We start from the raw sequence: 13,458 nt of genomic DNA on the forward strand, positions 1-13,458 counted from the left end.
AAGCAAGGAAGCTTCCTGGAAGAGGAGAGTTTAATCAAAGAACCAGAAAGATGGCTTCTGGAGAGAGAATTTAAATCACAGCATCACAGTAGGTTTGAACATAGACTTTTATGTGCTTATTTAGTAGGGAGTGGGAGATCTCAGATTTTCCAAAGTCAGTACAGATTGAGTATACCTTATCCAAAATGCTTGGGACCAGAAGCAGTTCTGATTTTGGATTTTGAAATATTTGCATGTGCATAATGAGATATTTTGGGAATGGAACCCAAATCCAAACATGAAATTCATTTATGTTTCATATATACCTTATGCATAGACTAAAGATAATTTTATACAAATTTTAAATACTTTTTGTGCATAAAACAAAGTTTTGACTGTGTTTTGACTATGACCCATCACATGAGGTCAGGCATGGAATTTTCCACTTGTGGCGTCATGTTGGTGCTCCAAAAGTTTCGGAGCACTTTGGGTTTCAGATGCTTAATCTTCAGTGGAGCTGGGTGGATTTCCAAGTCCCTCAGCTGTGGCTGGCAGAATCTAGCCATCTAAGCAGCTTTCCAATTGCTCTCGTGTCACAGTTGTGCCGAAAAGGATGCTCACCTCTACAGGCTTCAGGATAATGGGGCCGGGCCTTGGGAGGACGGGGCCTCTGGCTTAAGTAGTGGCCTCCATTCGCCACACTGTGCTTTTCATGTATTAAAGAGGTCCTCTTCTTTGTGTGCCAAGGTGCAATAAACCGTGGGAAGCACAAGATTCCAGGAGTGTGTTGGGCTTTCTGCCTAAATGTCTCCCTCTGATGTCACCACTGCCACCACTGTGGTACTGAACTAGTGCCCTGGGAGTTGTGGGGGGCTCCATTCCAGCTCTACCACTAACTAGTCATCTGTTACGGCCAGTGGCTCTTAACCTTGTAAGTCATGAAACTTTTGAGAGCTGATAAAAGCCACGGATCTTTCCCCCGAAATGTGGACAGAGCCAACTGTATGTCCAGAGGTTCACAGATCCCCACAGCCCATCCATGAATTCTCTGGGTCATGCACCCCAGGTTAAGAACCTTTGGACCAGATATCCTTAAGGCTGTTTTCTAGCATTGATGTTCTTTCTTTCCCAAAAGACCACATTCCCAGTGAGGGACCCAGTTAGAGGGGCTGAGGTGAGAGAGGGAACGGGACTCATAACCTGAAATAACCTTTGGAGAAATAGTAATACGTGAGCCTCCGTGAAATCACCTCTTTCAAGGCTGCTGTGCAGCATGTCCTTGACTGCTGGGCACACCTGTGCTGGTGTTATTGGGCTGTGATGCCCGCACGTGTGCGAGGCTCTGGATGCAGGGATGAAGGGCTAAGCAGATGAGATACAATGTGTCCTCTTAAGGGCGGGGCGGGGCTGAGGTGGGCAGAAGGAGTAGCCTCCTTGGCTGCAGGTTATCCACCTGTGAAATGGGGAGTTTTGCTGTCACCTGGGGTTATGAAGATGCTGAGGTGCACAGGAGTGACTATGCTTTTGCTTTCAGAATCAGAGAGTCCGCTGGAGCCCAAGAGGAGAAATCATAGAGGCAGGACCAGAGGCAATTGTTAATTTCAATTATTTACAGCTATGGCCATTTTGACATGGGTATCAAGACGATTTAATAGGGGAAAAATAGTTTCTTCAACAAATGGTGCTGAGAAAGTTAGGTATCCACATGCCAAAGAATGTTGGATCTCTATTTCATACCATATACAAAAATTAATCAAAACGAATCAACAACCTAAATATGAGAGCTAACACCATCAGACTCTCAGAAAAAAAAAGCAGAAGGAAATCTCTGTGACCCTGGTTCAGCAAGGGATTCTCAGCTACAACACCCAAAGCATAAGCAGCACAAGAGAGACTAGATACATTGGACTTCCTCAAAGTTAAAAACCTTCTTTACAATAAGGGACATTATCAAGAAAGTATTGGAAAATCATATAGCTGATAAGGGTCCAGTATCCAGAATATATAAAGTACTCTTGCAACTCAACAATAAAAAAACAAACATCCCAGTTAAATATGAGCAAGTAATTTTAATACGCTTTTTTTTAGAAGATACACAATGGCCAAGAAGCCCAGGAAAAGATGCTCACCATGATTAGTCATCAGGGAAATGTAAACCAAAGCTGTAACTAGGTACCAATTTATATCCACTAGGATGATTTTTAATAAAAATAACAGAAAATAATAAATGCTGGTGAAGTTGTGGAGAACTGTGAACATTCACACATTGCTGTTGAGAATGTAAACCGGTTCAGCTGCTGTGGAAAAGTTTGGCAATTCCTCAAAGAGTTAAACAGAATTGCCAAATGACCCAGCAATTCCACTCCTAGATATAAAGCCAAGTTAGTTGAAAACATGGCTGAGCCCCATGGCTCATCTCTGTAATCCCAGCATTTTGGGAGGTGGAGGCTGGAGGATTGCTTCAACCCAGCAGTTTGAGACCAACCTGGGCAAGGGAGGTTGCCCTTGGGCAACCCAGGGCAAGGGAGATGGAGAGACCCTGTCCCTGAAAGAGAGAGAGAACAAAAAGCCAGGTATTGTGATGCATGCCTGTGGTCCTAGCTACTTGGGAGGCTGAGCTGGGAGGATCACTTGGGCACGGGAGTTCAAGGCTGCGGTGAGCCTGATTACGCCACTGCACTCCAGCCTGGGTGGCAGAGCAAAAGCCTGTCATAAGTAAATAAATAAATAAAAATAAAACGTGGTGCTCAAACAAAGCTATGTGCACGCATGTTCACAGCAGCACTATTCACCACAGCCAAAGGGGGAAACAGCTCAAAGGTCCATCAATGAATGGAAAAAACATTGTGGTATATACTTTCAATGGAATGTCATTCAGCCATAGAAAGAAATGACTTACTGATATATGCTACAATGTGGATGAGTCTCAAAAATATTATGCTAAGGGAAAGAAGCCAAACAAAAAAACACACATTATATAATTCCGTTTATACGAAAAGTCTCAAATAGGTAAATCCATACAGACGAAATGTGAATTGGTGGTTGCCAGAGTTGGGGAAGCAGGGATGGGGGTGGTTGCTAGTGGGTACAGGGTTTTCTTTTCGGGTGATGACAATGTTTTAGAACTAGATAGAGGTTGCACAACGCTGTGAATATACTAAATGCCATGGAATCGTCCACTTTCAATAGTTAATTTTATGTTACGTGAATCTCACCCCAGTAAAAAATAAAATTTGGGAGTGTAGCAGAGAAAAGGCCAAAGAAACCATATCCCTGGACTTTGTTCTCAGCCTTCCCTACCACATGGCAAATAGCAACCTGGCATAAAGACATAGCTGTCCAGGGCCAGCAGGGGGACAGACACCACTTACCCTCTTTTTGACTGGCCAAGGCAAGCCTGGGGGAGCTGGATTTCTGATGGCCAAGAGCTGACCATGTCTCTGGACACTTGGCCGCCACCCAGCTGAGGGCAACCACTGGCTCTCTCTCTCAGCTAATTAAGTGCTTGCATAACTAACCACCTGAGTCTCAGACTTTGGTCATGAAGAGCCACTCAGTGGCCTCAAGTGGCTCTCATAGCCCTTGCTGATGCCTGTTGAGTTGAAGCATCCCAGGCTAACAAACTGCAATATTTCTTTTCTTTGCCAGGGCCGTGGCCTCTGCACAGTGACTTGGATTAAGATATTAAGTGAACACTCAAAATGTTGCTTATGTTCCCAGACTCACTCCATCTTGCTTCATTAGTGCAAGCAAGCACAAAACCCAATTGCCACTGTAACCTTCTCTCTGCCTGGAATTTAATGAAAGCTACAAGACTCAGCAATGGCAGATCTGTCTGCTGGACTGAGAAGGCCTCAAAGGCAGGCTGGTGTCTTCCTCTATCCCTGTATGTGGCAAGTGCCTGGCACAGAGAGGCTGCTTAGCCAATGTTGAATGAATCACTGAATGCAAAAGGAGACAGCAATCAGTGTCTGTGCACTGTTTCCTGGAACCTCATCAGCCCTTTCCCGCAGCTTCTTCCTATGCCTCTCCCTCTCCCTCTGCCTCTGATCTTCTCATTTTCTGATTTTTCTAAACATTCTCTCTAGGTTCCAAACTTGGTGTGGCAGGAGACTTTAACTGAGAAATCTGTGTTCATTGGTAGAGAAAATCATATTGAAATGGATCCCCCGTGACCTTGAAAAGTCACCTTGGCCATCCTCCTGCCCTGGGGAAGGGATGTTTTTTCAGGTCTAAGCTGTCATGACTTCTGCTTTCATGGTCTCAGAGATGTTGAATGAATGGATGAATGAATGAATTTGAATCCCTCACTTAGTCACCAGCTGAGAGTCACTGCTTTGCTCCTTCGCCTCATGGCTATCATTGAAAAAGAACATCTTGAAAATATATGAAAAAGGGACAATCAGCTCCATCTCAGGAACCACTAATGGAGAAGAATGAAGACTCAGAGGTCTGAAAGCAACAGCTAATAGAAGATGAGGCCAATTATCAGGTGGACTGTCATCAGAAACCCATATACACATGCACAGACATGAGCCTGTAGGCTCACAGGCTGATGTCTATGAAGGATGCTAAAAACATTTAACAGCTGGTACAATCAGGCACTAACCAATCAGAGGTGTCAGCCATGGACAACCAGGACAGCCGTGTTCATAATGGCTGGACACCTGTTCTGCTCCCAGCCATCTACATACAGATGTGCACACGCATCTTCTGACATGCCTTGGAACATGTCTGTCAGCTGGTAAGACATGCAATGCTCACAGTTCATGCATCAAGCCCTGGAGCCTTTGGTCATTTTAGGGAGGAGGGATGTGTCCAGAACCTGAGCAGTAGGAGAAAGGTGCAGCCTGACCCTGACAGGGAAGGGGTGGAAACCAGGGGAATGCAGGAGGCTTCTTGGAGGAGCTGTGTCTTTAAAAGTAAGACAAGCCAACCTTGGTAGGCAGGAGGCTGGGAGAATAGCCCAGAGCATGATGTCAGGAAAAAGGAAGCTGCCTGTAAGAAACATGTCAGAGTCTCACACAAGCATCCCCACCCTGTCCTCACCTGGGTCCTGACATTACATCTATTTTCTTCAAAAGAGCAAAGAAGGCTGAAAAGGGGACTGAGGGGTCAGATGTGGCTGGCCGGAGGGTTGTGACAGGAGGACAGGAGTGTGTGAAATGTTGATCCTGGAAACCGTGGGCTGGTAAGGTGGGCTGGTGGGAGGGCCACCCAAGAGGCTGCTGCCAGAATTCCAGAGGGGAGAGAATGAGGGGCAGCCTTGGCCATGCCGTGATGATAAATACACAGCAACTGGCTCAAGAGACTGCAGATGTCTTCTTGAGGGTGGGGAGCACCTGGGTGAGTGGGGGCATGGGCACTCATGGGATGGGAGGGCACATTTGGGATAGAAAGTGATGAGCTCAACTTTTCACACTGTGATTCACGTGTCGAAGGGACAGAAGAGAGCAGAGACCACAGCTGACGAGGGTTAGAGGCGGGCATGCTCACCTGGGAATAGTACACACAACAGCACCAGACATTTACACTTGAGAAAGCCAGGATGGTGTGAAGGCTAAGGACACAGACTGCAGCCAGCCTGGGTTTGAACCCTGGCTCAAATTCTGGTTGAGGGCTGGACTCGGTGGTTCATGCCTGTAATCCCAGCACTTTGGGAGGCCAAGGAGGGCAAATCACTTGAGGTCAAAAGTTCGAGACCAGCCTGGCCAACATGGTGAAACCCTGTCTCTACTAAAAGTACAAAAATTAACCAAGTGTGGTGGCGTGCACCTGTAGTCCCATCTGCTTGGGAGGCTGAGGCAGGAGAATCACTTAAACCTGGGAGGTGGAGGTTGCAGTGAACTGAGATTGTGCCACTGCACTCCAGCCTGGGCGACCGAGTGAGACTTTCCCCCAAAAAAATCCTGGTTGAGCTACCCTCTAGCTGTGCAACCTTGAGTAACCTGCTTAACTTCCTGTGCCTCAGCATCTTCATCTGTAAACTGGGGACAATAATGGTACCTATCTCATAGGGCTGTTTGAGAATTAAATGAATTAATACATGTGAAGGTCTTAAAACAATGCCTCACAGCATTCACATTGTATATTTGTCACCTACTATGATCATTATCATAGTCGCTATTATGCTTATTTACAAGGTACCTCCCAAGCACCTTGGGGAGTAGGTGGAGCAGGTGTTGACACCCTCTTTTTCAGAGATGTGGAAACAGAGGCTTAGGAAGGTAAGAGACCTGCCCACAGTCACACGGCTTATGAGTGGCCAAGGCAAGACTGGAACCCGGGTCTTCAGGGTCTCAAGTCCATGCACTTCATCAAAGGCTTGGAATGGGGCTGGAGCACAGCTCAAAGGAGGTGCTCCCAGCCATGGAGCTGAATGAGGAGGAGATGAGGAGAGGGGCAGCCCCAGATGACACCCCTTTGTCAGAAATATGGCAGAATGGGAGTGGAGCTGTGCCTGGCAGGACAGCCCTCCTGTCCTTTATATCCCAGCTCCTCTGGGATGGGCACACCCTTGGCCTTGGCAGCTGGAAAAATGCTGACTGGCTGTCCTCCCCCCTCCACCCCAATGAGCAGTGGGTTTTAGCCAGGCGCTCCATCAGCTGGCTTGGGCTGAACGCCCTGCCTATCTAAAACCATTGGAGGATGCGGGGGTACCAGGAGGGGGACTTCTGGGGGATTCATAGATGACATGCTATTTCCTGGGTCCATCTGCTGAGGAGGGCTGGCAGGACCTGGGCTGATGTCATCCAAATAGCTCAGCTCATTCTTTCTAATTTTGGGGACAATTATTTGCTCAGAGAACCACCTGCTCCTCTCTCAGTGCCTCCAGCCTCTCTCCACCCCCACCAACCCTGCCCACATAGCACCTGGATTCTGCTGCCTCAAACATGGATTGCTCAGGCCCTCCCTGGCTCAACAGCCCTCAATGGTTCCCCATCACTCACCCCATCATGTGCACAGTCTGGCATCTAGAGTCCCCCCACCCAAAGTTGTCCTTTATTCATGATTGCTTCAGCCTAAGGGGTATTTCCCTCTGAAATGCCCTGCCTCCTGCCACCCAGCACAGGTTTCCTCATTCCTTCATGCCTGTCCATCCAAGCCTTCTTCCTCTAAGAGACTGGGGTCCAAACTCCATCCTCTAGGCAGCCCTTGTGGATTTAGTGTCCCATGTCTATGCATTTCCCTTTCCTCTCACCCGGCAAGTACCCTCTTATATTGTACTCAGTTTTCTTGCCTTGCTCTTGGAGGCCTTCTCTCTCCGGACTTATTAGACCCACGAGTGCTGAGAGGAGAGAGCAAGATACAAATTAGAGCCATGGGGTCACACACAAATGTGTCAAACTGGTCATCGTCACAGACACAGATACAACAATACAAAGACAGTTACAAATTATACATGTAAGTCAAATCAAACATGTGTCTATAAAACCAAGAGCCACACAAATGTAATGTAACAAGTCATTTAATTCTTTCTTGAATGTCCAAGCCAGAGTTTCCTGGTATCTTGGGGGTTTGATCCTCTGATCTGACACATTCCCCCAACTGTTTCACAGATGAGTGTAACTGGCCCAGAGATGTCCATGCCTGGCCAAGCTTTGCTCAAAATTCAATTCTCACATGGAAAGCGGACCCCCTCCCACAGAGGGCATGAAAGAAAGACAGCCAGATTGGCAGCTCACATCCTTCTTCCCTACCAGGCCAGGGGGTTCCCCCAACAGGGGTGCTGGCTCCTCCCACCCCTAAATCTTCCCAGATCTCAGTTAAATCGGGGTTGGGGGGCTTGGGGTTTTGTCCCCTTGGTGAGCTGTGGCCCTGTCCTGGTTTTCTTCAGTTTCTCCTTTTTTCTCTCCAGAAAGACACAGGCACCCCAGGAGCCCCACCTAGGCCCTCCCTTCCTGTGGGAGGTCCGGAGCTCTCCTTCCTCCTCTATCACTGGCCTCATCAACAACACTGGGTGTCTTATGTCTAATGGCTAGTATCTGATTCATGCTAAGGTGTTAACCACTTCTTAATAGCTTGATGAGCTGCTTCTCCCAGGGGTGCCTGCATTTGGAGGGACCCAAAGACTAAATCCTTTGAGGGCATGAAACTTTGTATGGCTCCCTTAGCACTTGGTAGGTGCTCAATAAATATTAGATAAAAAGATCGATACCAAAAGATCTGAGATAAAGTTTGTAAAGTGCCTCCTACTGAGTTTTGTACTTGGCTAGTACTTACTACATCGTGGCTGTTCTTTTTATTTTTTACTTTTCTTGAGGCGGAGTCTCACTGTCACAGAGGCTAGAATGCAATGGCATGATCTCAGCTCACTGCAACCTCTGCCTCCTGGGTTCAGGCAATTTTCCTGCCTCAGCCTCCTGAGTAGCTGGGATTACAGGCATGTGTCACCATGCCCAGCTAATTTTTGTATTTTTCATAGAGATGGGGGTTTCACCATGTTGGCCCAGCTGGTCTCAAACTCCTGACCTCAGGGATCCACCTGCCTTGACACCCCAAAGTGCTGGGATTACAGGTGTGAGCTACCGTGCCTGGCCTATTTATTATTTATTTATTTATTTATTTGAGACAGAAACTCACTCTGTCACCCAGGCTGAAGTGCAGTGGCATGGTCTCAACTCACTGCAATCTCCGCCTCCTGGGTTCAAGCGATTCTCGTGTCTTAGCCTCCCAAGTAACTGGGACTACAGACTCACGCCACCATGCCTGGGTAATTTTTTTGTATTTTTAGTAGAGCTGGGGTTTTGCCATGTTGGCCAGTCTGGACTCGAACTCCTGACATCAAATGACCCACCTGTCTCAGCCTCCCAAAGTGATGAGATTGCAGGCATGACCAACCACACACACTCTACTATTTATATTTTTAATGGTAACTTTTCCAATATCAAGAAGGGTCTGAGTTGACAGATTCTTTGGGCCTGGGGCCTGTAGAAACCCCACTCCTTTCCTGGGGCCTCTAGGAACCCTACTCCTTCCCCCTGGCTCCTGGTTTTATAGCCACATCCAGCATCAGATGACACTGTATGGGAATATCCCGGTCCAGAGGAGAGAAAGGAGAGAGGAGAGGACAGACCAATTCGCCAGTTCTACTGTGCTCTTTGCTTTCATTTGTTAACATTTATTGGACATTAAGTATGTATCTTATAAAGTAGGCACTCTATATGGGTTAATATGTGTCATCATCACAACTATCCCACCAGGAGTTTATTATCCCATTTACAGCTGGGGAAGTTGAGGCTTAGAGAGACCAAGCAAGCTGTGCTGCTGGGTGATGGCGTGGAGTTCAGATCCCTACAGCCTGGGAGCCAACCTGGGGTCACTCCAGGTGGACACAGGCCTGTAAGCTCCCTAAAGATGCCCCACTCTGCTCTTTGTGTTGCTTCTCCAACAAGGGGCTATTCATTGGTTCTCCCACACCTGAGAGGGAGGTATTCAGAGGCTGGTCCTGGGCTATGACGGAAGGCACAGAGGGAAGCGTTGCCTGTGGACATGGGACCCTCCCCAGGCCCTAGGCCCCAGGTCTAGGAAACAGCAACCTGCACATGAGTTTCCATGGATGGAGGAGTCGGGACACTGGGGAGGGGAGACTGCAAATTACAGGGTTTTTTTTTTTTTTTTTGAGATGGAGTTTTGCTCTTGTTACCCAGGCTGGAGTGCAATGGCGCGATCTCGGCTCACCGCAACCTCCGCCTCCTGGGTTCAGGCAATTTTCCTGCCTCAGCCTCCTGAGTAGCTGGGATTACAGGCACGTGCCACCATGCCCAGCTAATTTTTTGTATTTTTAGTAGAGACGGGGTTTCACCTTGTTGACCAGGATGGTCTCGATCTCTTGACCTTGTGATCCACCCGCCTCAGCCTCCCAAAATGCTGGGATTACAGTCTTGAGCCACTGTGCCCGGCCCAAATTCCAGGGTTTTAACTAGTGGTTTTAAGCAGGGTTTTAAGCAGAAGAGCAGTGGGATTGGGGTCAGAGAAGATGGGGAGAGAAGGGGATCAAGGCTGAGTAAGAATAGCTTGGCAAAATTTTGGAGGTAGTTGAAGATGGGCCATTGGGTCAGATGTCCCTGGCTGGGGCAGGGAGCAGCAAGGAAGGAGGTTGTGGGACAGCAGCACCAGGGACATTGAAGGCCAGGCGAGGGCTCCGCCATGCATGTCGAGAAATGAAGCCAGCAGAATCAGAGGTGGAGGACCACATGCAAGAGCTCTAGAAAACCTTCAAATCTTCAGTGTGCACCACCAACTCCTGTGTCCCTAGTGTTGAGCATGGCACAGGCATACAGCGGGCACTCCGCAGAAATCCACCAGAGGAAGAAAGGAAGGGTGGGAGGGACGCAGGAGTTATAGAACCAAATTGGAGTCCACTTGTCTGGCCCAGTAAGACCAGATGTCTACACCGAGGTTTGCAGTGGTAGAAGGTGATTTTTTTTTTTTTTTTTTTGAGATGGAGTTTTGCTCTCATTGCCCAGGCTGGAGTGCAATGGCACAATCTTGGCTCACTGCAACCTCTGCCTCCCAGGTTCAAGCAATTCTCCTGCCTCAGCCTCTCGAGTAGCTGGGATTACAGGCATGTGCCACCACACCTGGGTAATTTTGTATTTTTTTAGTATAGACAGGGTTTCTTCATGTTGGTCAGGCTGGTCTCGAACTCCTGACCTCAGGTGATCTGCCCGCCTTGGCCTCTCAAAGTGCTGGGGTTACAGATGTGAGCCATTGTCCCTGGCTAAGGAAGGTGTTTATTTGCAGGGCACCAAGCAAGAGGGACCAGGCAGCTAATGCTGAAGTCCTAACCTCCCCCATGGCTTAAATATTGGAGGTTTTAAAGGCAGGATAAATTTCAGCAGAGCAGAAGTTACAGGCAAAACTCAATACATGAAGGCTACATGTTGACTTTGGCCTAAAAGGGCAGAGTGTCTTTTTTTTCTCTTTATTTCTTCTAAAAAAAAAAATGGGATACACGTACAGAACATGCAGGTTTGTTACATAGGTGTACTTGTGCCATGGTGGTTTGCTGCACCTATTCGCCCATCCTCTAAGTTCCCTCCCCTCACCCCTCACCCCACAACGGGCCCTGGTGTGTGCTGTTCCCCTCTCTGTGTCCATGCATTCTCACTGTTCAAGTCCTACTGTGAGTGAGAACATGCAGTGTCTGGTCCGGATGTTTTAAAGTGGGAACTTACAGGTCATAAATAGATTCAAAGATTTTCTGATTTGCAATTGGTTAAGGAAGAGAAGCTTTGTTTAAAAATTTGGGGTCAGCAGAAAATAATGTTAGCTCTGGGTTGTGAGTGTGACATTCTCCAGGCCCCTTTGGAAGAAATTTCGAACAAAGAGTGGTGGTCAGTGATCAGTCCCTTTATCTGAGGTCTATGCGCCCAGGCATCCCTTCTGGTGGGGTTTGGGTTTCTGGCAAACAACTCAGGGACATTTGTTAAGATGCTATCTTTAGTTTTTGGAGGGGAACCAAACATCCCATGATTCTAGCTTTCTTGGCTATTGTTTTAGGCTACTGTTACCTTCTTCCTTGTCAAGCTGCTTATTTATTTCTCCAGGCTAGCAAGGTGACCAGAATTTCCCTTGAAGGAACTCAAGGTTTTCCTTTATTTCCACACTTGGGGGGACCTGCAGGCCCCTAAGAGGGGGTCCCTGCTCCATCTCAGAGTGCACTAAGTGGTCTCTAATTTGGAGAAGACTCTACTAGCCTTGCAAAGAAAAACTAAGATGACAAGTGACATGGCTTCAGAGGGGCCCCGTGGGAGCTGTCACAGAGTCACAGCCCCTCCAGCACATGCTAAGGATGTGTCAGAGCCGAGGGAGGTGAGGAGAGCTCAGACCTGGGCTGTGTGAGTGGAGGAAGATCTCCTGGAGGAGAGCAGGATGGGTAAGTGACAGAACAAGACATGGTGAAAGGCTGAGAGGGAAGGATGGAGGGAAGATGGAGGAGAGGGATGGAGAGGGATGGAGAGAGAAGGTGAGAAAGAAGAGGGGGAGAAATATTCTGGTGGTTTCGGTAAGAACGAAGAAGACAAAATGGCAGGAGCAAGGGTAGAGGAAGGAATGCAGAGGATGGGAAGGGACTGGAGTCCAGGCTCTTCCCCTAAACAATGTGAGAGAGAGCCCCAAACCAGCCTGTCTCCAGATTTTCCTCCCTCCTGTGCCTCACACAGCCAAGCACTGCAGCTCACCCACGGGGCTCCAGCAGGGATCTCTGGGTGAGGGTGATGTCCAGGGACGGAGCTGCCTTGGGCTGAATAGGGCCACAGCGGCAAAGGTGTTCATGGGAGTAGCTGGGGCCCATCACAGGAGCCAGTGGCCTGGATGCAGGGGATGCAGGCAGAGTTTCTGGGGCTGGCATCAAAGGACTGTTTGGAGTAGAATGACACTGTGCTTACTGGGTCGCCCCCATTGGGTCTTTCTAGCCTGAGTCTGCATGGAGGTCTGCACTCCTGGGGAGGGCCCCAGCCAGCCTGGTTCTTGGCCCAGTTGAGCTGGGAGAGATGCAATGAGTTAAGTTTCATGTTCATAACAGCTTATTTGAGCTCTAAAAAGATGATGACTGTCCTCGAGTTGTTCCTAGTCTTATTAGCAGATACACATTGGAGGAGAGACAGAAATGATGAAATGGACCACCCGGGAATCTCTGTGACCCTCCAGGCCATGGGGAAGCCTCTCTCTTTGTCCATTCTGTACCTCCTTCCAGTTGAGTCCCTGAATTTCTCAGCCACCGGCCCCAACTCCATCCTCCTTTTCTCTTCCTCGTTTTCTCCTGTGTTTGAAGGGCTTGTCCCCAAGGCAGCCTCCAGCCTGCTTTATTATGGGTGTTTGAGAGGGGTGAAGTGAGGACAGCCAGGTCCCCAGAGGACTTGCAAAAGCATGGAGTGCCCACATGCCCATGGTTGGCTCTGGCCTGGGCTGCTCCTGTCCCATCCATGAGGGGAGGGGGTTACTCCACCCCTCATACCCCATGAATGAGAGCAGCTGCCCTCTGTGGGTTATGTTTCCAGGCGTCCTGGGGAGGGGTGATGCCTAACCATCAGTCCCTTTCTAGAAAGAAGGAGAACAGAGGTTGGAGGCCCAGGTACTCTATCTACCCAGTGTCCTGCACTGTCCAGGAAAGTCCATCTGTCTTCACCTGCTGCATCCCCAGGAGGAAGCCAACAACCCAGAGAAGATTAATCAGGATAGGGATGGTGCAGTGCCAGTGACATCCCCCTGAAGAGGCTGGGGCCTGGGGCAAATTACCTTATAACAGCAGGTTAATTAGATAAGACCCAAATTACATGAGCAAAGCTTCAAATTACCCAGCAATTTGAAGGTTTCATGTTGTTTCAGAGGTGGGGAGGGCTTGATCTCTGGCTCAGCATAGAGAAAATGACTTCTTGCTCCCAGGCAAACCAAACCCACGAATTAAGCTCTTGACTGCCCATCCACAAGCCCCAGTGCCAAGCACATATAAAGGCACCTGCCAGTCCTCACTGC

Source organism: Callithrix jacchus, chromosome 9 (assembly GCF_049354715.1).
Source record: "Callithrix jacchus isolate 240 chromosome 9, calJac240_pri, whole genome shotgun sequence".
Lineage (NCBI taxonomy): Eukaryota > Metazoa > Chordata > Mammalia > Primates > Cebidae > Callithrix > Callithrix jacchus.